Source organism: Macaca thibetana, chromosome 14 (genome assembly GCF_024542745.1).
Source record: "Macaca thibetana thibetana isolate TM-01 chromosome 14, ASM2454274v1, whole genome shotgun sequence".
Lineage (NCBI taxonomy): Eukaryota > Metazoa > Chordata > Mammalia > Primates > Cercopithecidae > Macaca > Macaca thibetana.
In genome coordinates, this window is record NC_065591.1 from 57,625,086 (window position 1) to 57,651,719 (window position 26,634).

Sequence of the window (26,634 nt, forward strand, 5' to 3'; positions counted from 1 at the left end):
GGTCTGATTATTTGCAAAATGTGCAACAATAAGAATGGTTAGCCATATAGGCTCTTTTACATTGACTTTGCAGAACTTTTTCATAAGAAATCTCAGATTACACTTTTGAACCCTCTCAAGATTAGTAAGCCAAGCCAGGGATTCACCATGAGACTGCTTGTAACATATGTATAAATTGAGTGAATTCCTATCTTCTCAATGACCCAAAATATCTTGTGGTTCCTGGGTGCATCAGAAAATGACAGTCTTTACTTACTGCAAGCTGAGGAACCTTGTAAGGGAACCACGTGGGCAAGGCATGAGGCCAGTCTTTCCCATGTCTATTGGCTTTATAAAGTCAGCCTCAATTCCTCAAAGCAGTATGGTCACATTCAAAAATGTAACATTCCAGCCAAAGCCTTGGTAAAATAGCCAGTGTATCCAATGTGTTCTGCTACAAGAGAAAACAGACTCTTATCGATTACACGCAAATAACCATATTGCCACAAAATACAAATACTCATGAATAGTTTCCAAATTTTAGAGAAATCAGATAGAGAGAAAGGCAGGTGTTTTAATGTTGCTCACAAAAGGTTACCCAGTCGCTGTAAGCTATAATTAGCTAAAAAGATACATTTTCTTAACTCTGGAAAACCAAACATAGAAGAATCAGCAATGTTTCGAACAGAAAAGTTAAAGCAAGCATTTCCATCCTCCGTCAGGCTAGCCCCATGTATTTAATTATTATTCAGCTGGATGTTAGGTTAGTAATCTTCATGAATGCATTCATTTTTAAAATTAGACTTCTGAATGTTTTCACTCAGTCCAATGATATGATGGGTGGAATCTAGCCACTGGGAGCATTTCCTTTCTGTGTGTGCTGCCAGTAGATGGAAGTGCACCTAAAGCCTGGCTGCCTCCCTGCACCCCCGGCAGAGATGCCTGGGCTTCTGAGTGTAAAAAGTAAAGTAGAGGTTCCTCTTCAAAGAGACTTTCCTCCCCATCTAATTAGGAATAAATAGTAACTTCTTGGAGAAACAAAATGTATTCAAAGACCTGTGCTAACATTCTTAGATATCTGCTATCTGTAATACAGAAATCAATGTACTTTGTGTTCTTAGCTCCCACAATTTAGCCTAAATATTTACCCTGGCATGCTTACACTGGTCCAAGCAAGCATTAAGTCATGGTCTGTTCCTCTTCCTTATTTGGAGGTGTTTTTACCTTTCTCAGCATTCCACAAGTTACTTCCTCCTTTGTTTGTTCTTCTCTGCCTTTGCCTCTTTTAAAAAGTTCTAAGTTGCTAGCCAATCAGGACAAATACAGAATGTTAGGTGCAGGGAGCTGAAGGCCTGTGGGATGTGACCAACTCAGCATTTCGTTGGAAGCTATATGATCAAACAGCAAACTGTATATCATGAATGCAGGATGCGGGCAAACTCACACTGCCCTGCCACGAAAAGGTTTGCTGAGGGCCTCGCTCCCTGGCACTGGGCTCCTTGAAGTTGTCTATTGAGAAATCTAGAGCCTAAGGATGCAGTCTTGCAAGCGTGCTGTGAATCAAGCTGCTGACCAACAACCATTCCCCCCTTCTCGCTCTCTCTATTGCCTAATAAATATGGAGGGCAGTGTAAAGCTCAGGGCCCTTGTCCACTAGAGACAAGGTGCCCTCTGACCCCTTCTTCCAAATATACTCTTTGGTCTCTTGTCTTTTATTCCCATGTTTGCCCCCTTTATTCAGTCCCCCTAGGTCCATGTGGGTTACATAGTGGTGCCCTGAACAGTGACAGAATTGGGCCCTCAACAAGTGGGACCCAGAACAGGGACTCCAAGGATGCCAACAAGTGGTGTCCAAACACGGCACTTCGAGGACATGAACAAAAAGGTCTGCTGGAGCAGAGAAACTGAAATTGACAAGGCAAACAGGGACCCCAGGATGGGTCTGCCGGCAGCATATATAAGGTCAGTGCCCTAAAGAGGCACTGGGAGCAGTGCTTTAAAGAAGTACCGGGAATGAGAAGCTTTCTGAATCAGGGTAACAAGGGTAATAATTTGTCTGTTGGAAAAAAACATTATGTGCAGTTGCTTAAAGTTCTGTTGAGACAGTCTGGAGCTCAGGTTAATTTGCAGACACTCACTAACCTCCTGCAGAAGTCACAAAAAGTTATTATGCATAACTCATGGTTTCCACAGGCAGGCACTCTTGTGGAAAATTGGGATAGAGCAGGAGAAGGATTAAAACAGGCTCATCAAAAAAGGTTTTAAAGTTAAGTCTTCTGTTTTCTCCACTTGGAGTTTAGTTCATACTGTACTTCTGCCATTATCTCATTATCCTGTGGGACAACAGGCTGAATATAAAAATCTGAAAGAATCTCTTGTTCCACCCATAGCTCCAGTTGAAAATAAAAAACAGGAGAGGGAGGATAAAAATTGGCCTATACTGCCTTCTCCAGTTGCAGAAACATCTGTATTGCCTCCTTCGGTGGCAACAATAGAGACCCCCATACAAAGAATTTTACACTCTGCTGCCATAGCTGGAGAGCCCTTAGGACCTCGTGCTTTTCCTATTTCCGTAAAACCCAATCCTAAAAATGCACGGTAGGTTATTCATGAACACACTTCACTAGATTTTTAACTTGTTAAAGGAATTAAAAGTGAGTGTGGTAAATAATGGCGTACAAAGTCCATTCACCTTAGGATTGCTGGAATCTGTGTTTGGTGCTATGTGTCATTTACTCTTTAATGTGAAACACTTGGCGTGAACTTGCTTGTTGGCTAGTGCATACCTGACATGGAATTTAAATTGGCAAGAAATGTGTGCAGACCAGCCTAGGCAGAACCGTGCTGCTGGAAACAGACATTACAGAGGATATGCTATTAGGTAATGGCCCTTATTCAGAGTTGGAACCTCAAATGGTACTCCCAGACGCTACTTATTGGCAATGTGCACAGGCCACTAAATGCACCTGGGCCACAATTCCTGAAGAAGGAGTCCCAGTACAATCATTTTTATATCTCATGCAAGGGTCACAGGAACCCTATGCACAATTTCTTGAACCATTACAAGAGGCAGTGAAGCATCAGATTCCTCACACCGCGGCTGCAGAAATGCTAACCTTAACTCTAGCTTTTGAGAATGCAAACGCGGATTGTAAATGTGCACTGGCACTGGTGATGTGTACAAAAAACTTAGGAAATTTTCTCAGAGCTTGTCAAGATGTAGGAACTGAGCTTCATCACTCTGCAATGTTAGCACAAGCAATAGCTAATTTATCAATTGACAAATCTAAAAGGAGCCAAGGGTCAAACCCCAAAATGGGAAAGTATTATAATTGTGGGAAAACTGGACATTTTAAAAAGGAATGCTGCCAGATCTCAGGACAGAAAGGACCTTACAGTGCAGTGCCCCACTCAGTGGAAAAAACACCAGGACTTTGTCCTCACTGTAACAAAGAAAATCACTGGGCTAATCAGTGCCACTCAAAATTTCATCAGAATGGCAGCACCCTGCTGGGAAATGAGACGCGGCCCTGGCTCGGGGCCCCACAAACAATAAGGGCATTCCCAGTCCAGACCTCAACCCATTTCAGGGGTGGGTTCCCAGAGGCACATTGATTCCCTCACCCCAGGAACACTAGGAAGGACAGGATTAGATCTACCCGCCAAAGAATCATGTTAGTTGGTGGAGACAAACCTATCAAAGTTCCCACTGGCATTTGGGGACCTTTACCAGCAGGATATATGAGACTAATTTTAGGCAAAAGTCACCTTAACTTGCAAGGCATTACTGTAGTGATTAGCTCCGATTATGAAGGAGAAATTCAAGTAGTTTTAGTGTCACAAGATCTTTGGGTTTTTGAACTGGGTGAATATATTGTTCAATTATTGCTTATCCCCTGCAAATTAAATCCTTCTCCACAAAAGGAGAAATGAGGAAATAAAGGGTTTGGGAGCACAACTACACGGGAAATCTATCTATCCCAACCCATAGCCTCTAATAGACCCACCTGTGTAGTACAAATTAAAGGACAGACATTTTATGGGCTTATGGATACGGGAGCTGATGTATCAGCAATATGTAAAGACAATTGGCCCCCATCCTGGCCTTTGCAATTACTTTCTATGTCCCTAGTGGGAGCAGGAAGAGCTGAAAGTGTTCAACAGTGTGCTGAGATTTTATCTTGTCTTGGTCCAAATGGGCAGTCATGTACTTTTCAGCTTTATGTTGCAACTTATGGGGTCAAGACTTACAGCATGAAATATGAGACATACAAAGGAAACCTTTGATAATCCAGAATTTAAAATGTTAAAGATCATGGGATATCAGAAGGGAAAAGGAAGGTTTAGGAAAATTTCTTGAGGGAAATCCTAACCCAATATCAGTAACTATGAAAACAGGTAGCAAAGGGCTAGAGCATCAGGATTTCTGATGGGGGTCATTGATATTTCTCCTCTGCCCACTGCCTTACCATTAGAATGGCTCAGTGACAAACCCATATGGGTGGATCAATGGCCCCTATCTCAGGAGAAGCTGACACAACTTCAACAGCTAGTAAAAGAACAGTAGGACTCCAGACACACAGAGGAGTCAGTTAGTCCCTGGAATTCTCCAGTGTTTGTTATTCCAAAAAAGTACAGAAGATGGTGACTGCTACATGATTTAAGAGGTATTAATACACATATAAAATGGATAGGTGCCTTACAGAAAGGTTTACCATCTCCAGTGGCTTTTCCAAGAGACTGACCTTTTGTAGTAATAGATCTTAAGGATTGTTTCTTTACTATACCCTTATACCAGAAGGATAGCCTTGATTCACCTCTGTGCCTTCTATTAATCAAAGAGAACCTGTTTCTCATTATCAATGGAGAGTTTTACCCCAAGGCATGCTTAACAGTCCTACACTGTCAACATTTTATAGGACAGGCATTAAAGGATCCTCGGAATATGTTTCCTACTGTTTACATCATTCATTTTTGGATGATATTCTTTTGGCCGCTCCTACAGATCAAATCCTACATCAGTTATTCAGAGAAATGAAGCAAGCTTTGACTAAATGGAATCTCAAATAGCTCCAGAAAAGGTACAAAGAACTTCCCTATACCAATACTTAGGAATTATTGTTACAGAGAGAAGTGTACGTCCTCAGAAAGTAGTTCTCTGTAAAGACAGGTTACAGACTTTACATGATTTTCAACAATTATTAGGAGATATTAATTGACTACGGCCGATGTTAGGTATTGCTACCTATCAGCTTACATATCTTTACCAAACCCTGCAAGGAGATTCTACTTTAAATTCCCCACGGCAACTAACTAAAGAGGCAGAAGCCGGCTTCTAGAGCAAATGTTACAGCAGAGACATGCCTCACAGCTACAACTGCAAAAACCTTTGCTCTTGTTTATTCTTCCTACCCTCTACTCTCCAACAGGACTTTTGGGCCAGTTCATGACAAGTCTGCAACAGTAATAGAATGGCTCTTTCTACCTAATCAAACAGTCAACACCTTGCAAGTTTATCTTTCTTTAATTACACAAATTGTGACTCTGGGCAGGAATAGGTCAAAAATGCTTACGGGATATGACCCTGACAAAATTATTGTTCCTTTAGACTCCAAGCAACAAGCAGCTTGGGAAATGTTGACTGCTTGGCAAATGGCTTTTGCAGATTTCATGGGTGCTATAGATAACCACTACCCCTCAGACAAAATTTTACAGTTTTATAAAATCCATTCTTTCACTCTTTCTGTGATTACTCATCACAAGCCTATTCCATGTGGACAGACTTATTTTACTGATGGCTCTTCCAGAGGTTGTGCTGCTATCTATGGACCTAAACATACTCAAAAAATAATGACCTCTGGGGCTTCAGCTCAACGCTCAGAGCTAATTGCAGTCACTCAGGTTTTACAGCTCACAACTTCAGATCCTATCAACATTGTCTGTGGTTCAGCTTACATTGTAAATGTAGCCAGTAGCATAGAAACTGCTACAATTAAAAGTACACTAGACCCAGAACTGTTTATTTTTAAGATTTCAACAAGTTATTCATTCTCATGCAACTTCTTTTCATATTTCTCATATTCGTTCTCATACACAACTTCCTGGACCATTTTCCCTAGGGAATGATAAAACAGAGAAATTGATTGGTTCTGTGTTTCAGCAAGCTCAAACATCTCATGTGCTTCTGCACCAAAATACTTCCACCCTTACTTGCATGTTCCATTTATCTTGGAGCCAAGCTAGGGCTACAATACAAGCCTGTCCTACTTGCCAGCATGTCCCTGGAGCCACACCTGTAGAAGTCTGTAACTCACGAGGTATGGCTCCAAATGAAATTTGGCAAATGGATGTTACACACATAGCTACCTTTGGTAAGCTTAGCTATGTTCATGTGACTATAGATGCTGCATGCTACATACCAAATAGGTGAGATAGCTGGTCATGTACAGTGACATTGTCATCATTTGCTCATATGGGGATAACTAAACAATTAAAAACTGATAATGGACTTGCTTATACTAGTCATGCTTTTTAAAATTTCTTACAGCTTTGGGCTATAACCCATAAAACAGGAATTCCTTATAATGCTAGAGGACAAGGCATTATAGAGTGGGCACATCAAACATTACAATGCATGTTGAAAAAGAAAAAAGGGGGTATAAGAGGCCAACTACCACCTTGATCAAAACTACATTTGACCTTATTTACTTTAAATTTTTTGACTCCTCGTATGGATGGTAAGACTCTAGTAGAAAGACATTGGCAAGTGTTAGAGGAAAAGAGGAAAGTTTATCTGAAAGTGTTATGGAAATCCCTGGAAGAAGGACAATGGAAAGGTCTGGTGGATTTACTGACATGCGGAAGAGGATACACTAGTGTTTTTACAGGAGATGGACAAACCCTGTGGGGGCCCTCAAGATGTGTACGATCATGGAACGGGAGACTGGAGGAACCCAGGATGGCCAATCATGGGTCTCGTCCTTCTGGTATGAACCACGAGCTGGCTAAGCCTGAGTCCAAAGACAGAGAGAAGGCTGGCCAGAGTCATGACACTGTTCTAATGCTACGTTTTCTGTAAAATTGGATGGACTGCCAATCAGAGAATGAGAGCTACCCAGTCTGGTCTTACATTCTTCCAATTAATACATAAACAAAAAGGTGGATATGCAGGGAGCTGAAGACCCATGGGACATGACCAATTTAGTATTCCACTGGAGGCTATATAATCAAACAGCAAACTGTTTATCATGAATACAGGATGTGGGCAAACTCACACTGCCCTGCCACCAAAAGGTTTGCTGAGGGCCTCACTTCCTGGTGCCAGGCTCCCTGAAGTTATCTATTGAGAGATCTAGCACCTATTGTTCTAAGAATGAAGTCTTGCCAGTCTGCTGTGAATCAAGATGCCAGCCAACAAACATTCCCTGCTTCTCCCTATCTCTATTGCCTAATAAATACGGAGGGCTATGTAAAGCTCAGGGCCCTTGTCACAGGCAAGGTGCCCTCTAATCCCTTCTTCCAAAATACTCTTTCATCTCTTGTCTTTTATTGCAGTGCTTGCCCCCTTTGTTCAGTTCCCCTAGGTCCGTGTGGGTTACAGTGAGGTCCCATTCCAGCCAATGGAAACCGGACACAGCAGTAGGGTGGATGTGTCAGGTTATAAATGACCCTGTCTCCTTTGTTTGGTGTACTCTCATGGCAAAACTGCTGGCGAGTGTACCCTTTCTGCAGAGAACAAAAATGGGCCTTGCTGAGAAAATTAAATTTATGTTCAAGTGCTATTTCTTTGTGGCACTGGGGAACAAGCATTTCAAACATGAGTGACAGGCAAGTCTCACTTTTAGTCATGTTCTGCATTATGGGCTGAACTGTGTCTCCTGACATTCATATGTTAAAGTCCTAACTTTCAGAATGTGACTATACTTAGAGCTAGCATCTTTAAAGTGGTAATTAAGATAAAATAAGGTCACTAGGGCTGGCCTTAATCCAAAAAATCTGGTGTCCTTATAAGAAGAGGAGATTAGAACACAGACAATACGCAGACTGAAGGACGGCCATGTAAGGACACAGTGAGAAGATGGCCATTTGCTAGCTGAGAAAAGTAGCTCATAGCAGTCTGAAGAATGGGATGTATGCAGAGTTTATCAGGCCCAGACAGACATGAGTGAGTCTTCAGTCATATCCCTCACACCCAAGTCCAGAGTTAATAATTTAAAGGCAGAGTTATCATCAATAGCAATAAATGTCTTTGCCGCACTGCTATTAATTATAGATGAGGAAACAGGGTCAGTCAAATTAAGTAAATTCTTCAGGGCCACAATTATTATTATTTTTTTTGGAGATGGAGTCTCACTCTGTCGACCAGGCTAGAGTGCAGTGGTGCAATCTTGGCTCACTGCAAGCTCTGCCTCCTAGGTTCATGCCATTCTCCTGCCTCAGCCTCCCCAGTAGCTGGGACTACAGGTGACCGCCACCACACCTGGCTAATTTTTTATATTTTTTAGTAGAGGCGGGTTTCATTGTGTTAGCCAGGATGGTCTCGATCTCCTGACTTCATGATCTGCCCGCCTTGGCCTCCCAAAGTCCTGGGATTACAGGCGTGAGCCACAATGCCTGGCCCAGAGCCACATAATTTATTAAATGTATGTGAAATTTATCGTCTGTCATAATTATTTCCAAAGAATATAATAAAAAGCCTATACTTTGAATGTCTCATGTGGTAAAAAGCCAGCAAAGATGTCTCAAATGCTTATCCTAATGAAATGTAACCAGAATGGAGGATTAACAAGCTGGCTCCCAAGAACTTGTTAAGAAGGGAAAGACTGTCATTTGAGAGTTTAACTAATTAAATCCATACTTTGTGGATTAATAACTTGACCATAGAGTATACATTGGTGTGATTTTCACTGTCACTGACCCAACATCTCTATCAAAGCCCCCCACCCTTTCCTGTGCCTATGATTACACTCTGTAGGTCATGTCTTTATTTTTATTTTGAAAATATAGCATACATACAAAAACGTATATGGAAACATGTATGTATAACTTAACATGAGTAATTAATATTCATGTACCTACTAATGAGCCAAGTGTTTGAACTTATATACCTCAGAATCCCTGGATACATTCTTGCTGGATTGCATGCCAATCATTCATTTCCAGAAGAAATTACTATCTGGAACTTGTGTTAATAACTTCCTTAGTTTTCTTTATTGTTTTTACCACCTAGTAACATGTCCCTAAATAATAGAGTGCTAAGTTTTGCCTGTTTTTAATCTTTATATAAAGGGATTTATTCTGCATATGCTCTTCCTTGGCTTGAAATTCATCCATATGGATGTATGTAGCTGTAGTTTAATTTTCATTGCTTTGTAGTATTCCATTTTATGAATGTACCATAAGTTATTAACAAATTCTACCCTGAGGGAAAAAAAAGGCAGGGTTATATGCTCATCAATGAAATAACCCCAGAGGAGTGACTGAGAACGTCAACACAAGTTGTACAATGTGACCCTCACCCATTATCTTCATGTTTCTGGAATTTGTGATGTAAAGAACAATGTATAGTCAATTAGTAGCTTATATTATTTTAACACAAATTTTTAGTAAACAACTTAGTAATTGCCCCTTCTTTTTTCCTTTAAAACCCCTTGTATAAGGCTAGGCACAGTGACTCATGCCTGTAATCCCAGCACTTTGGCAGACCAAAGTGGGAGGATCCCTTCAGGCCAAGAGTTTGAGATGAGACTGGGTAACATAGGGAGACCTCATTTCTACAAAAACAAACAAGAAGCAAACCAACAAAAAACTCCACATATGACTGCTGTTAACCGGAGCACATATACAGCGAAACTTGAATCTGTGTTTTCTGGGTTGCAGTCCTCAAACTTGGCCCCAAATAAACTCTCTGCTTATATTTACTTTGCCTCAGTTTCTTCTTTTTGGTCAACAAAGCCAATGAGAAAGGCCTCAGGAGAAACAAAATCTATTGATACTTTAATCTTGGGCTTCTAGCATTCAGAACTGTGAGAAATACATTTCTGTCTAAGCCACCAGTCTGTGATATCTTGCTATGGTAGCCATAGCAAACTAATATAGCCTGTGACATGCAAAGGCTGGGGTCAAATTCTGCAGCCAACTTCTTCACACAAGGAGCCTTTTGGGTTTCTGAAGTCCCTTCATTTGCTCACTGCTAACAGCTCACAGGCCTGTCCTTTCCCTTGCATAGTTACAACTGGCCATGCTCCCAGTATCTATTTTCTTTTTCTTTTTTTCTGAGACAGAGTCTGACCCTGTTGCCCAGCTGGAGTGCAGTGGCACCATCCCAACTCACTGCAGACTTGACCTCCCAGGCTCAAGCAATCCTCCTACATAACTGGAATTACAGGTGTGCATCACCACACCCAGCTGATTTTTTAATTTTTTGTACAGACAGAGTCTCTCTATGTTGCCCAAGTTGGTCTTGAACTCCTGGGCTTAAGCAATCCTCCCACCTTGGCTTCCTAAAGTGCTAGGATTATAGGTGGGTGTGAGCCACCATGCCTGGCCCTAGTATCTATTACTATACTTTTATATCTTCTTGGGAAAAGGAGCATCTGAAAGAGGTCAGAATTAATTAAGTGAAGGCATTACCTGACATTTCTTCACTGGGCTGTTTCCACCTATTTCCCAATTCAAATTACATATAGACACATTATTCAAACTAACTCACCAAAAGCTTGTGCAATAAGGACAACAGCACAATGTAGCCCAAATAATGCAGTGCAGAAATAGAGAAATTCCTTTAATTTAAATATCAGGAAAGCTTTGATCAAGATGGCCTTCAACATTCCCCTCAGCTTGAGTAAACTTAAGACAGGTTTTTTTTTTTTTTTTTTCTTCCTGACTATAGGTCCCTGACCTCCCTTTTCTTAAATCACTTGAGAAAACTTGTAATTGCAAATTTTTTCTCTGCCTCCTTTGAAATGTATGTAAATCTGCTTAGAAGCCTCTTACTAGTTTTAAATGTAAACATCAAAAGAAATAGCTCCTTATCTTACAGTCTCCATGGGAGGATAGGAGCCTAACTTCAGTAGACATTTTGCTCCAAGTTACCTCCAGTTATAAGCAGAGAAAGTTTGCTTTGGGTAAGGCCAATTAGTGAACACCATTGTCTTATGATTCCCTCTACTCCAGCTGTTAAAGGCCTTTGTTTTAGCTGAGTTGAGTTTAATTTCTCTCCCTTGTTGCAATAGTCTTGAATAAAGTATCTCTTGCCTGTTCAACTTTGCCCAGTGCAACTTTTATTTTGACTGTTCTTTTAATATTAATTCGTATAGAACGAAAACTGTAGGGACCCAAACTACCAAACCCATATAACTTACCATCTACATTAAGATTACTTTATCATTTCATTGTTTTCATTAACATAACTTTGCTATTCCAGGAGACCCCTGACCAGGCTTGAGGCAAATAACTTAGTTGTTCATTACAGTAATGAACTGTTGAGAAGACCTAGCAAGTCTTTAGTAGGGATCATCAACAGAAAATTTACACACAAACTCTCCCAACCCCTCCTTTTAAAAATGACACATACTGTGGTGAGTGTTTGAATATTCTGGAAGCTGCCAGGGACTCAAGGTCTGATCCAAGAAATTGGAGCAATGTCAGTTCCACAGTATTCTGTTGATCAGGCAAAAAATTTTTTTGATTTAACAAAAAAGGTAAAATTTTTTGATTTAACAAAAAAGATGGAGTTCTTTTTTGTTAAAGGTTTTTCTAAGGTTTTAATAAAGGGTCAAACTCCCTGAATTTGATCTTTGCCCCCAAACCATTTCTTTCTTTTAAAATCATTCACTGGAAGAGACTGGGAATGAAGGACATATTTATTTTGAATATAGCAAGTTCTGGATCCTTTATATTTTCTCTATACTCTTTTAAAAAACTTAACAGTTTGTTCTTTAGCTTATTTTTCTCTCCTAGTATTTTATTATATGCAGCTAAAAGAAATCAGCGCTTATGATATTCTGCCTGGGAATATCCTTAGGCAGATTTGCCATTTTATTGGTATATTTTTTATTTTATACATTGGTGCAGTGATGATTTTGTTAACTGTTTGGCCAAGGCATCTTTTGGGTATCCTTTAATCCAGCAACTGATAACATTTTCCTCACTGCAAGTTCTACATCAACAATCTCCTCGAAGCTCTTCAAACTTTCATCAGCAATATCCTCAAGATGCTTCCTGATTCTGCCCTTTCTCCCATCCCAAAGACAATGTCTATTTTTAGTTTTTTTCTTATGGTTGCATTGTTGATGTGATATTTGAATTAAGTAGTGAAGGATGAGTGTTATTTGTATAGAGACTATATTTGTGTGTATGTCTCTCTTTCTCTCTCTCTCTCTCTCTCTCTCTCTCTCTATGTGTGTGTGTGTGTGTGTGTGTGTGTGTGTATTGGGCTGTTACTTTCTAGCAGTTTCTTCCAAGACACTGTGAAAGTGAGAATGGTCAGTTTGAGAGAAAAAAAGCCATTTAATCTTTAACCAACAATGTTTGTTGAACAATTTTTATGTACTAGGCACTGTGCCAGGTGCTGGGAATACAAAGATAAGCAAGCTAGTCTAATGAAAGAGATGATTATTAGATAAATACATAATAAAACATAATTATAATTGTGATAACTGTTATAAAGAAAAAACACAAAATACCTTGAGATTATAATAGGAAGACCTTATCTAACCTGGAGGGGTGGCAGGGAGAGGAGTGGTGCTGGTAAAAGGGAAGGCCTCCCTGAGAAAGTAACACTTAAATGGAGTCTTAAAGGATGATGGGAGTTAGCCAGGCCCACCTGTGGAGGAGGCAGCAGTTTGTCTGGAAGAAATAAAGTGTTTGAAGGCATGAATGTCAAGGAGCTTGATGCCACTTCAGGAACGGGAGAAGGCTGGAGAGGGAGAGGGAGGAGCAGGATGTAGCGATAAGCTGAAGGCAGACTGTGCAAAGCCTTGTAGGTACAATAAGAACTTCGAACTTCACCTACTAGCAATAGGTTGCCAGGGAATGGTTTAACATTGAGTAGTCACATGGCCACATCATTCTGGCTGCTGAGAAGATAATAGGCAAGGCAGTGGCAATTGCTGTGGCCCAGCTGAGAGTGGGACTTTCACCTTAGCTTAGCTTGAACTAAGCCTTCCCTTCCAGTGTTCCTTACCTTGACAAACGGAACCGCCATCCACTCTGTGCTCCAACCAGAAAGGTGGGCTTGTCCCTAACACCTCTGCAGTGGAAAGGCAGCAATGTGAATGTTTCTACCCATATTTAAGAAACCAAATTGACAGGACTTGGTAAGGATTTTATGTGGGGAGAGGGTAGGAGAGAGAGGTGTCAGAGATAAGCCTACCTTTCTGGTTGGGGGAGAGAGTGGATGGGGGTTCCATTTGTTGAGATATGGATCACTGGAAGGGAAGGCTTTTTGGGGTGAAATCCAGTTTTGAATAAGTAAGGTGTCAGATGCCTGTATGAAATCAGTCAATAGGTGGGGTATATAGGTCAGGCTCAAAATGGAGTCTGAATTGTGGGGACAGAGTTACAAAGCAATACCTAGAGAGGGCTGCCTGGTCCAGGGAGGATCTTCTTAAGCTAGAGAGACTTCAGAATGTTTGAAGTCTCATGAAAAAAAATCCAATAGAAGAGAGAGATTGAATCAGTGTGGCACAGGCCTGTGCTGATGTGGTTTGTATCTGAGGAAGAGACAGACACAAATGGATGAAGTAGGATGTGTAAAACAGAGGGAAGGGTAGAGACCCATGATGTTACAGGGCTTCCAGGGACCAAGCAGTTCAAATTAAGAGACCAGAGGACAGGGTGGCAAGGACAAAGGAAGTGGATCTAAGAAGAAGCTTGAGGGTGAAGCCTCCAAGCCCTAGACGCATAAAAGCTCCAGGAAGTAGTTGGTTCTTTATGCTAAAAGACAGACTAAATTCTTACTGCCATCTAATGGCTAAAGTGTGTAATTGCTGTACTCTCACTGCTGAAAATCCAGGGAATTAAACTTGCTTATGGTTTACCAACGTTTATCTCATATCAGCTCACAAAAAGCAATAGTATCAATCACATCAATTCTGGGAACAACAAATTTGGGTAGGTAATAAATGTAGTGGAAAATTTCACGTCCCTAATTGGTGTAGGTGTATCTTTTCCTAGGCTTAGGAGCAGAAGGGCTGATGGGCATCCTCAGTTCCCTTCCCTCTGTCCCAGTATTGCTTTTTTTTTTTTTTAACCACCTCTATCACCATCACCACCACCACTACCACCACTATCACCACCACCTCCACCACCAGGATTGCCACTGCTACCACTATTACCACCACTATCACCATCACTACCACCATAATCATAACAGCCACTATCACCACCACCACTATCACCATTATTACCATCACCACCACCATAATTATAACTGCCACCATCACTACCACCATCACCGCCATCAATTAACATCACCATTACCTCCATTGCCATCACCACCATCATCACCACCACCATAATCATAACTGCCACCATCACCACCACCACCACATCACCACTACCATCACTACCACCATCAACACCACCACCACCAGCACTACCAGCAGCAGCACCACCATCACCACTACTATCACCACCACCACCAGTACCACCATCACCACCACTACTACCACCACCAACACCACCCATATCACGACCATGATCATAATTATAAATCCTAAACCCCACATAGTACACATTCACAATAATGGATTATGTCTGTTATCTAATTTGAGTATGTGTTCATAAGTTGAAAACCACTTATTGGGTGCCTACCATGTGCTGGTTGCTGTGCTAGATGTTAGGCACAAAGATCAGGCACAATCACTCATTTCTAGGAGCTTACAATTGAATGCCTGAAGTAGATACCGAAAGTATTACAACGCATTGTGTTGAGTGTTAAAACTGTCATTAACACTTGTGTTATGAGACTTCCCAAATCGATCACTTAAGGGTAGGAGTCAAAAGAATTTGGGGATAGGAGGCAGGATTAGTTTGCAGCTCCCACTGAGACAGACAGAGCAGCATGTGGAGACTCACCTTGTGAACTTTTGCTCCAAGAACTACCACAGGACATACCAGGAAAGCTGAGAAAATCCACAGATGCTTTGAAGGAACTGGATGGGTCCTGCAGGCTCCCTGAGATATCAGAAAACTCTGAGTCAGCTTGCTTCCTCAGTAGGGAGGCTGATGGTCTGGGGCACTAGCTGCCTGGAAATAGGCTTGGTGCCGTTAGGGGGCATGAGGGAGTGAGACTAGCCTTTAGGACTGTGGGCTGCATGGGAGCAGGGCTAGGCCTGTGACTGCTGGCCTTCCCCAACTTCCCTGGCAACCTGTATGACTTAGCAGAGGCAGTCATAATCCCCATGGGAACACAGCTTCATTGACCTGGGAACCATACCCCTATGACCCACAGCAGCCAAAGCAAGCCCCACCGAAGGAGAGGCTGAGCTCAGACACACCTATCTCTGCTCCCACCAGGTGGTCTTTCTCTACCTACCCTGGTTGCCAAAGACAAAGGACGTATCTCTTGGGAGCTTTATGGCCCTGCCCATGGCTTGAGAAATCTGAATACTTAACCATGTGACCCAAGGGCAAGTTTGCATCCTTCCCGTAGTACTGCAGCTGATGCGTTCTTGAAAGTGCCACCTCCTGGCTGGAGGTCAAGCAACACAAAACCAGCACACTAAACAAAAATACAAGCAAGGACCCTCACAAAGTCCACTTCGCTCCCTTTCTACCTCCACTGCAGCAGGTGCTGGTATCCATGGCTGCAAGACCTGAAGATGGATCACATCAGAGGACTCTGCAGACACTCCCCAGTACCAGCCTGCAGCCCAGTAACTCTGCTGGTGGCTAGACCCAGAAGAGCAAAAACAATCACTGCAGTTTGGCTTTTAGGAAGCCCCATCCCTAGGGGAAGTCGGGGAGCACCCCATGGACAAAAGAATCTGAAAGCAGCCCTTGAGTCCCAGATCTTCCCTTTGACATAGTCTACCAGAATGAGAAGGAACCAGAAAAAACATTCTGGTAATATGACAAAACAAGGTTCTTTAACACCCCCAAAAGATCACACCAGCTTACCAGCAATGAATCCAAACCAAGGTGAAATATTCTGAATTGCCAGAAAAAGAATTTGGAAGGTTATTAAGCTAATCAAGGAGGCACCAGAGAAAGGTGAAATCCAACTTAAAGAAATAAAAAAACATGATAAAGGATATGAAAAGAAAAATCCTCAGTGAAATAGCATAAATAAAAAAAAAATCACAACTTCTGGAAATGAAGGACACACTTAGAGAAATGCAAAATGCACTGGAAAGTCTCAGCAATATAATCAAACAAGCAGATGAAAGAACTTCAGAGCTCAAAGACAAGATTTTTCAAATTAATCCCATTCATCAAAGACAAAGAAGAAAGAATTTAAAAAAAATGAACAAAGCATCCAAGAAGTTTGGTACTATGTTAAGTGTCCAAACCTAAGAATAATTGGTGTTCCCAAGGAAGAAAAGAAATCTAAAAGTTTGGCAAACATATTTGAGAGAATAATTGAGGCAAACTTCACTGGCCTTGCTAGAGGTCTAGATATCGAAAGAGAAGCTCAAAGAACACCTGGAAAATTCATTGCAAAAATATCGTCGCCTAGGCACATATTCACCAGGTTATCTAAAGTCAAGATGAAGGAAAGAATCTTAAGCGCAGTTAGGCAAAAGCATCAGGTAACCTATAAAGGAAAGCCTATCAGAGTAACAGCAAATTTCTCAGCAGAAACCCTACAGGCTAGAAGGCATTGGGGTCCTAGTTTTAGCCTCCTTAAGCTAAATAATTATCAGCTAAGACTTTTGTATCCAGTGAAACTAAGTTTCATAAATGAAGGAAAGAAACAGTCTTTTTCAGACAAACAAATGCCGAGAGAATTCACCACTACCAAGCAAGAATTACAAGAACTTGTAAAAGGAGCCCTAAATCTTGAAACAAATCCTTGAAATACACCCAAATAGAACCTCCTTAAAGCATAAATCTCACAGGACAATATATAACAAGAACACAGTGAAAAAAACCAAGGTATTCAGGCAACAAACAGCATGATAAATAGAATGACACCTCACATCTCAATACTAACATTCAATGTAAATGACCTAAATGCTCCACTTAAAAGATACAGAATGGCGGCTGGGCACGGTGGCTCACGTCTGTAATCCCAGCACTTTGGGAGGCTGAGGCAGGTGGATCATGAGGTCAGAAGATCAAGACCATCCTGGGTAACACGGTGAAACCCATCTCTACTGAAAATACAAAAAATTAGCCGGGTGTGGTGGCAAGCGCCTGTAGTCCCAGCTACTCGGGAGGCTGAGGCAGGAGAATGGCATGAACCCAGGAGGCAGAGCTTGCAGTGAGCCGAGATCACACCACTGCACTCCAACCTGGGCAACAGAATGAGACTCCAACTCAAAAAAAAAAAAAAAAAAAAAAAAAAGAGATACAGTATGGCAGAATGAACAAGAATTCACCAATCAAGTTTCTACTGTCTTTGGGAGACTCACCTAACACATAAGGACTCACATAAACTTAAGGTAAAGGGGTGGAAAAAGATATTCCATGCAAATGGACACCGAAAGTGAGCAGGAGTAGCTACTCTTATATCAGATAAAATAAACTTTAAAGCATCAGCTGTTAAAAAAGACAAAGAGGGAGTCCAACAGGAAAATATCACAATTCTAAATATATTTGCACCTAAAATTGGAGCTCCTGAATTTATAAAACAATTACCACTAGATCTAAGAAATGAGATAGATGGCAACACAATAATAGTGGGAGATTTTAATACTCCACTGACAGCACTAGACAGGTCATCAAGACAGAAAATCAACAAAGAAATGATGTGCTTAAAATATACCCTGCAACTCAAACTATACCCTGCAATAAATGGACTTAACAAATATTGTACTTACAGAACATTACAGTACTTACAGGTAATGTATTTACAGAACATTCTACCCAGCAACTACAGAATATACATTCTATTAATCAGCACATGGAACATTCTCCAAGATAGAACATATAATAGGTCACAAGACAAGTTTCAGTAAATTTAAGAAAACTGAAATTATATCAAGTACTCTCTCAGGCCACGGTGGAATAAAACTGGAAATCAACTCCAAAAGAAACCCTCAAAACCATGCAAATATATGGAAATTAAATAACCTGCTCCTGAATGATCATCAGGTCAACAACGAAATCAAGATGGAAATTAAAAAATTATTTGAACTGAATGATAATAGTGACACAACCTACCAAAACTTCTGCAATACAGCAAAAGCACTGCTAAGAGGAAAGTTCATAGCATTAAATACTTCCATCAAAAAGTGTGAAAGAGCAGAAATAGACAATCTAAGGTTATCTCTCATGGAACTGGAAAAGCAAGAACATGCCAAATCCAAACCCAGCAGAAGAAAAGAAATAATGAAGATCAGAGCAGAACTAAATGAAATTAAAATAAAAAAATACAAAAGATAAATGAAACAAAAAGCTAGTTCTTTGTAAAGATAAATAAAATTAATAGACCATTAGTGAGATTAACCAAGAAAAGAAGAGAGAAGATCCAAATAAGCTCAATTAGAAATGAAACAGGAGATATTACTACTGATACTACAGAAATACAAAAGATTATTCAAAGCTACTTTGAACACCTTTATGCGCATAAATTACAAAACCTAGAGGAGATGGATAAATTCCTGGAAATATACAACCTGCCTAGGTTAAACCAGGAAGATATAGAAACTCTGAACAGGCCAATAACAAGCAGAGAGATTGAAATAGTAATTAAAAAATTGGCAACAAAAAAAATCCAGGACTAGATAGATTCACAGCTGAATTCTATCAGACATTCAAAGAATTGGTAGGAATCCTATTGATGCTCTTCCACAGGACAGAGAGAGAGGGAATCCTCCCTAAATCATTCTATGAAGCCAGTATCACCCTAATACCAAAACCAGAGAAGGACATAACAAAAAAAGAAAACAACAGACCAATATCCCTGAAGAACATACATGCAAAAATCCTCGAAAAAAATACCAGCTAGCCAAATCCAACAGCATATTAAAAAAAATCCACCATGATCAAGTGGGTTTCATACCAGGGATGCATGGATTGTTTAACATCTGCAAGTCAATAAATGTGATATGCCACATAAACAGAATTAAAAACAAAAATTACATGATCATCTCAATAGATGCAGAAAAAGCATTTGACAAAATCCAGTAACCCTTTATAATTAAAACCCTCAGCAAAATTGGCATAGAAGGGACATACGTTAAGGTAATAAAAGCCATCTGTAACAAACCCACGGCCAATACTGAGTGGGGAAAAGTTGAAAACATTCCCCCTGAGAACTGGAACAAGACAAGGATGTCCACTTTCACCATATCTATTCAACATGGTACTGGAAGTCCTAGCCAGAGCAATCAGACAAGAGAAAGAAATAAAGGGCATCCAAATCAGTAAAGAGAAAATCAGACTGTTGCTGTTTGCTGATAATATGATTATATATCTAGAAAACCCTAAAGACTCAGCCTAAAACCTCCTAGAACTGGTAAATGAATTCAGCAAAGTGTCAGGATACAAAATTAATGTACACAAATCAGTAGTTCTGCTATACACCAGCAGCGACCAAGCTGATAATCAAATAGAGAACCCCTTTTACAAGAACTGCAAAAAATATATTTAGGAATATACCTAACCAGTTGGGAAAAGACTTCTACAAGGAGAACTACAAAACACTGCTGAAAGACATCATATATGACACAAACAAATGGGAAAATAGCTCATGTTCATGGACGGGAAGAAGTAATATGTGAAAATGATCATATTGCCGAAAGCAATCTACAAATTCAATGCAATTCCCATCAAAATATCACCATCATTTTTCTAGAAAAAACAATCCTCAAATTCATATGGAACCAAAAAATAGCATGCATAGCCAAAGCAAGACTAAGCAAAAAGAACAAATCTGGAGGCATCACATTACATGACTTAGAACTATACTGTAAGGCCATAGTCACCAAAACAGCATGGTACCGGTATAAAGATAGGCTCATAGACCAATTAAACAGAATGGAGAACCCAGAAATAAAGTCAAACACTTACAGTCAACTGATTTTCAACAAAGGAAACAAAAATTTGAAGTGGGGAAAGGAAACCCCATTCAACAAATGGTGCTGTGATAACTGGCAAGCCACATGTAGAAGAGGGAAACTGGATCCTGATCTCTCATCTTATACAAAAATCAACTCAAGATGAATCAAAGACTTAAATCTAAGACCTAAAACCATAAAATTCTAGAAGATAACATCAGAAAAGTCCTTCTAGACACTGGCTTAGGCAAAGACTTCATAACCAAAAGCAAATGTAACAGAAACAAAGATAAATAGATGAGACTTAGTTAAACTAAAAAGTTTCTGCACAGCAAAGACATAATCAGTAGAGTTAACAGACAATACACAGAGTGGGAGAAAAGTATTCATAATCTATACATCTGGCAAAGGATTAATATTCAGATTCTACAAAGAACTCAAATCAGCAAGATAAAAACAATCAATCCCATCAAAAAGAGGGTTAAGGACATGAATAGACAATTCTTAAAAGAAGATACACAAATGGCAAACAAATATATTAAAAAATGCTCAACATTACTAATGATCAGGGCAATAAAAATCAAAACCACAATGTAATACCACCTTACTCGTGCAAGAATGACCTTAATAAAAAAAAAATGGATGTTGGTATGGATGTGGTGAAAAGGGAATACTTTTATACTGTTGGTGGGAATGTAAACTAGTACAACCACTACAAAAAACAGTGTGGGAGATTCTTTAAATAATGAAAAGTAGACCTACCATTTGATCCAGCAATATCACTACTAGGTATCTTCCTAGAGGAAAAACAATCATTATATGAAAAAGTTACTTGCACATGCATGTTTATAGCAGTGCAATTTGCAAATGCAATTACAAAAATTTGGAACCAGCACAAATGCCCATCAGTCAATGAGTGGATAAAGAAAATGTGGTATATATATACCATGGAATACTACTTAGCCATAAAAAGGACAAAACAATGGTATTCGCAGCAACCTGGATGGAACTGGCGACTATTATTCTAAGCGAAGTAACTCAGGAATGGAAAACCAAACATTGTATGTTCTCACTCATAAGAGGGAGCTAAGCTATGAGGATGCAAAGGCATACGAAGGATACAGTGGACACTGGCGACTTGGGGGAGAGGGTGGAGAAGGGTGAGGACTAAAAGACTACACACTGGGTACAGTGTATACTGCATGGGTGATGGGTGCACCAAAATCTCAGAAATCGCCATTAAAGAATGTATTCATGTAACCAAACACCACCCATTCCCTCCAAAATCTATTGAAATATAAAATAATGCCAGGCACGGTGGCTCACGCCTGTAATCCCAGCACTTTGGGAGGCCGAGGCAGGTGGATCACGAGGTCAGGAGATCGAGACCATCCTGGCTAACACGGTGAAACCCCGTCTCTACTGAAAATACAAAAAATCATACGGGCGTGGTGGCGGGCGCCTGTAGTCCCAGCTACTCAGGAGGCTGAGGCAGGAGAATGGCGTGAACCCGGGAGGTGGAGCTTGCAGTGAGCTGAGATTGCGCCACTGTACTCCAGCCTGGGTGACAGAGCGAGACTCCGTCTCAAAAAAAAAAAAAAAAAAAAAAAGAAAGAAATATAAAATAAATTTTAAAAATTGAAAAAAAAAGAATTTGTCCAAAATAATAAAAAAAAAGGCAAGGGTCAGGAAAGGCTTCATGATAGGGATAATTATGGTCATGTTTTATAAGACCAGTAAGAGTTAGTTATATGGGAAAAACAAGAAAGAGGACTCTACATCTATGTTAAGGCTGGTGTTTGGAAAGCATGAGGGAGTTTAAGGTCTCTGAGTAGAACTGTGTGACATCTGCATACAACGCTGGTAGTGGTGGTGGCAGCAGGAAGTGATGCCACACCATAAAAATGTTATGACTTAAGAAAAAGAGATTCAACTCAATTTAAAAAGGTATGGGGAGTCACTGAAGAAAGTAACACACGGGCAAAACAAAATAAAATTTGTATTTTAATAAGAGCTAGTATAGGCTGTGCATGGTGGCTCATGCCTATGATCCCAGCACTTTTGGAGGCTGAGGCGGGAGGATCTCTTGAGCCCAGGAGTTCCAGACCAGCACGGGCAACATAAGGATTCCCCGTCCCTTAAAAAAATAGCTAGTATTTATTGAATACTCTATATCTTACTAAGTGTCTTACATGTATGAACTCATTTAATCTTCACAACAATACCATTTGACAAAGGAGCTGAAAGATACTAAATAATTTGTCCAAATATTCAAAATTATTTTGTGACAGGGTAGGACTAGAACACAGGTTTCTTGGACTTCAGAGTTTGTGCTTTTGACTAGTAGGTGTATTCTACTGCCTCTCATGTGATAAAAGAACAGGAACTGAAAGTACCCTCACGTTGGGCTTTAGTGCCCCAGGCATTGCGTTAGTGGCTGTGCACTAAGATCTTGTCTCCAATGTGTAGCCCAGGCTCAAACAGCCTTACAGAGGTGGCCAGATTGGGTAGAACTGTATGGCTGGAATAATAGGTCTTAAGCAGAGACCTATTATGTAGGTCAGAGTTGTTCAAATCAATACTGGCTATTCTTGGAGGTCTGACACACCACTCGAGATCATCATGTGTCCTTGTGCAACTCTTTTGGCATCCAAAGAATCCCATCAGTATATGCAATTTGGGCATAAGATATAGTCACTTTTGGGAAGTACATAAGGGCAATTCTTTTTAGAACGTTCGTGTTTCCCATATCTTTTGGCTTCTCAGACAGGCCTTTATAAAGGTGGGGAAAACCAGGCATTTATTACAAATGAAAATTCGTTCAGTCTCTGTGATTATTGCTGCCAAATATTACCTGCTTTTTCCTAACATTGTAGCCTTTGCTTAAAAACTCTATGGACTGCTGATACTTGGCAGTTTATAGAATTTCAAGTCACTGTTTCAAAAGAAAATTGCAGCAAACCTATGTTTGGTGTTAGGGCCAGATGTCATTATAAGGATGTCTGGACAGGAGGTTGGAAGTTCCTATAGGTCAGGATGGCCAAAAGTAGCAGAAATATGAAGAGCAGAGCACAGATGCTCCCACCTTCATAATTGAAAACTTGTCTCTCGGTCAATTGCTTTGCTTTGTGTTTCATTCAGATAAAGCTATCAATGACCATCTTTTAGTGCAGCTTTGTTTAGAATAGTGGCCCTCAAAGTTGGTTTTGGAGCCTCTGGGAAATGAGTGCTGTGAGATCAAAATTATTTTCATAGTAATTTAAAAATGTTATTTGCCTTTTCTCTCTCATTTGCCCAAGAATGTACAGTAGAGTTTTCCAGAAGCTACATGATGCATTATATCACAACAGATTTGAATGCAGAAACAGAGAATTCAGTTGTGTTCTAAGCCAGATATTAAAGAGATTTGCGAAAAGTAAAACAATAACATCTTTTAAATATTTTTGATCAAAATTGTTATTTCTGTGTCAACATGTAACAGAGTTATTATTTTTGAATGAGTTAAATGTTTTTAAAAGTCTTAGTTTTAATATTGAATATAGTAAATATGAATTGCTATAATCTACATAAACAAAAATTCTTTGGGGTTTTCTAGAAATTGTAGAAGTATAAGGAGTCTTGAGACCAAAAATTTCAGAATGTTGGCTAGGAGAATTCACAATAGTCGATTTCTCAATGACTTTGAGAGGGAGGATGTATGTCCTGATTCCCCCCACCTCAGGAAACAAGAGGTGGCAGGAAATACATGTATTTACAGGTCCCTGGTCTCCTTGTGTCAAACATCGCTCTCTGCACTGTTGATCTGTTTCCTTGGTAACCTAACTGTAGCTGCCACTTGTGGCCTATTAACAGCCTCCCCTGGCCAGTTGGATTCTACAGGGCAATGACTGGGGATAATTAGGAAACTTGGTAAGGAAGGTTCCTTGAGCAGGAAATTGGTTTCTCTGGAACTTGTTAGGCATTAACTCTACAGCCAAGACCATGAAAACATTTACTGAAATTAGCGATAGTGTGCAGATCCTCAGGGAGCACTTCTTCAGGGAAACTAGGGTCAGGAATCAGGGACTATGAGTTTATTCTTAAAGGCTTAGGTGTCCCTTTTAAGCTATAAGAGAGCAATTAGGTTAAAATGACTCCTGAGTTTCGAACGGAGTCACAGTTTTAAGCTTCTCCCTGGGGTTAAACATTGGTCTAGAGCAGGGGTGTGAGATGTAATTAAAGTTTACTTTAAATCCAGACATTTCCCTTCACGAGCCCCTTTGCCACCACAGACTTTAGTAATAGTTACAAAATCTTGCCGAACCTAGAGAAGTTGACCAAACTTAAGACAGCCTCAGCCAGGCGTGGATTTTTGATAGCTTGATCAGTCTCAACTCAATAAAAAGCAATACATTTTTCCTTGGATAACACGTGGAGGCTTTAAGATTTGTCCAATATAAGCACATGAATCTGAAGTAAAAATAAAACAAAACAAATCTATGAGAAAAACACAGTCATGTTTTCCCTGAAGAAAAATAAAAACCAAGGATTCAACAGAGCAAAAGGAAAAACAAGGGGCCCAGCCCAGAGGTCTCTATGTCGGGTGGGTTCCCTGCAGCCTGTGGAACCCCAGGTCTGTGCCAGGCTAACCCAGCCCCTCACAGAGAGTGACACATCTGACAGATTAATGGCAGCACCATCATCTCCTCCTCCTATCGTCAAATGCTCTACAGATGGCCTGAAATGGAAAGCAGTTTCAGTTCGACACAAAAGATCAACACATTACAATCAGAAGAGCATAAGCAGAGAGGGGGAACATGCCAGTGTGAAAATTTTGTAACAAAAGAAGAAAAATACAGAAGTATGAAAATATAATGAATAATGATTTGAGTGTCTACTATGAGCCGGGTACGCTGCTGAGCTTTCTCATTTAATGCTGTTAATGGTCCTATAGCAGGGGTACTACTATTACCTTCATTTTACTCATGAAGAAACCTAGCTGGGAAGGCTTAACTGCATTGTCCAAAGCTAAGTGGCAGAAGAGGCAATGGAATACCTTTCCCTTTAACTCCAGGTTCTAAGTTTTGACCACATCCTAGGCACAGCATGTCCCTTTTTTTCTTCATTCAACTCACACGCACATTGTCCAAAGCTAAGTGGCAGGAGAGGCAATAGAATACCTTTCCCTTTAACTCCAGGTTCTGAGTTTTGACCATATCCTAGGCACAGCATGTCCCTTTTCTTCTTCATTCAATTCACACTTACCAAGGGGTCACTCCATGCTAGACTTGAAAATAAGGAACCGAAACAGACATTGTTCCTGCCCATATGGGGCCTATAGTAAATGGCAAAATACATACATAAAATAATTTCATAAATCAGCACATTCTCACAAGCCAATAGGTGTTTGGAGGAATATGTAATGCAAACCAATAAGACCATCTATCTATCAATCATCTCTCTATTGATCTATCTATCTTGACCTAGGCTGGATAGGTTAAGAAAGACATCTCCAAGAAAGTGATATTTACATTTAAATCTGAAGTTTAAATAGGAATTAACCAGGGAGTTTATAGAGAGTAGGTGGCAGAGAGAGCCATGGGCAGAAACAACAAAAGCTCTGTGGCAAAAAGAAATCTCAAAGAACTCAAAGAAGTATGAGAAGTATTAATATCATAACTGAGGAGGTCTTAGGTTTAGACATATAGTGCTCGCTTTGGGAGCACATGTACTAGAATTGGATACAGAGAAGATTAGCATGGCCCATGAGCAAGGATTGGACATAGGGAACTTCAATACTTCATTAAGGATGCAATTGAAAAATCTCTGTTGCTATGTTTTGATTTTGATTTTTTGTTTGTTTTGAACTTTTGGCTGTTTTTCTCATGTGAGAAATGTTTCCTATATAGATGACAGAGACTAATGTAATAAATATTCATGTAACTACTACGAACTTAAATGGAATACGATAATTGGATAATGCTTTTAAATAATATGACCTCGATTATAATTGAAGTCTCTTGTATATACCTAATGACATCAAAAAGTTTTAAGCCAAGAGCAGACATGAACAGATTTGCATTTTGAGAAGATCTTTGAGAAGTTGCAGTGTAGGCAATGGGAAACAGACATTGATACAGGGATTCCAGTTGGCTGACTATTGAGGCTGTCCAGGTAAGAGGTGTGATGGGCTGAACTGTGGTGGTTTCAAAAGAGACAGATAGACTGGGGAGGTATTGGGATGAAACTGGCATGACCATTAGTGATGGACTGGTTAAGGCGAGTGAGAGGGTGCCATAGGGGCTGAAGATAACTTTTGAAATAATCTCTCATGAAGTGAAACAGTATTTCTAGGGGTAAAAGTATCTATCCTTAGTGATTGTCTCAAGAATTAAGAACAAAGTACAACCAAATTAAAATAGAAACAATTTTAAAGAATTTTAAAATTACAATTAAGGAATTTTAATTTTTTTTTTTTTTTTTTGAGATGGAGTCTCCTTCTGTT

The 26,634-nt window shown here is 40.1% G+C and overlaps 1 protein-coding gene and 1 pseudogene across 1 annotated transcript in view; one reads left to right on the forward strand and one right to left on the reverse strand.

Annotated features, from left to right (window-relative positions):
* The window catches only part of RPL27A (ribosomal protein L27a), a 1,008,958-nt gene that overhangs the window by 806,540 nt on the left and 175,784 nt on the right, over positions 1 to 26,634 (reverse strand). The gene's annotated exons all lie outside the window — the stretch shown is intronic.
* Positions 25,837 to 25,934, forward strand: LOC126936672 (uncharacterized; annotated as a pseudogene).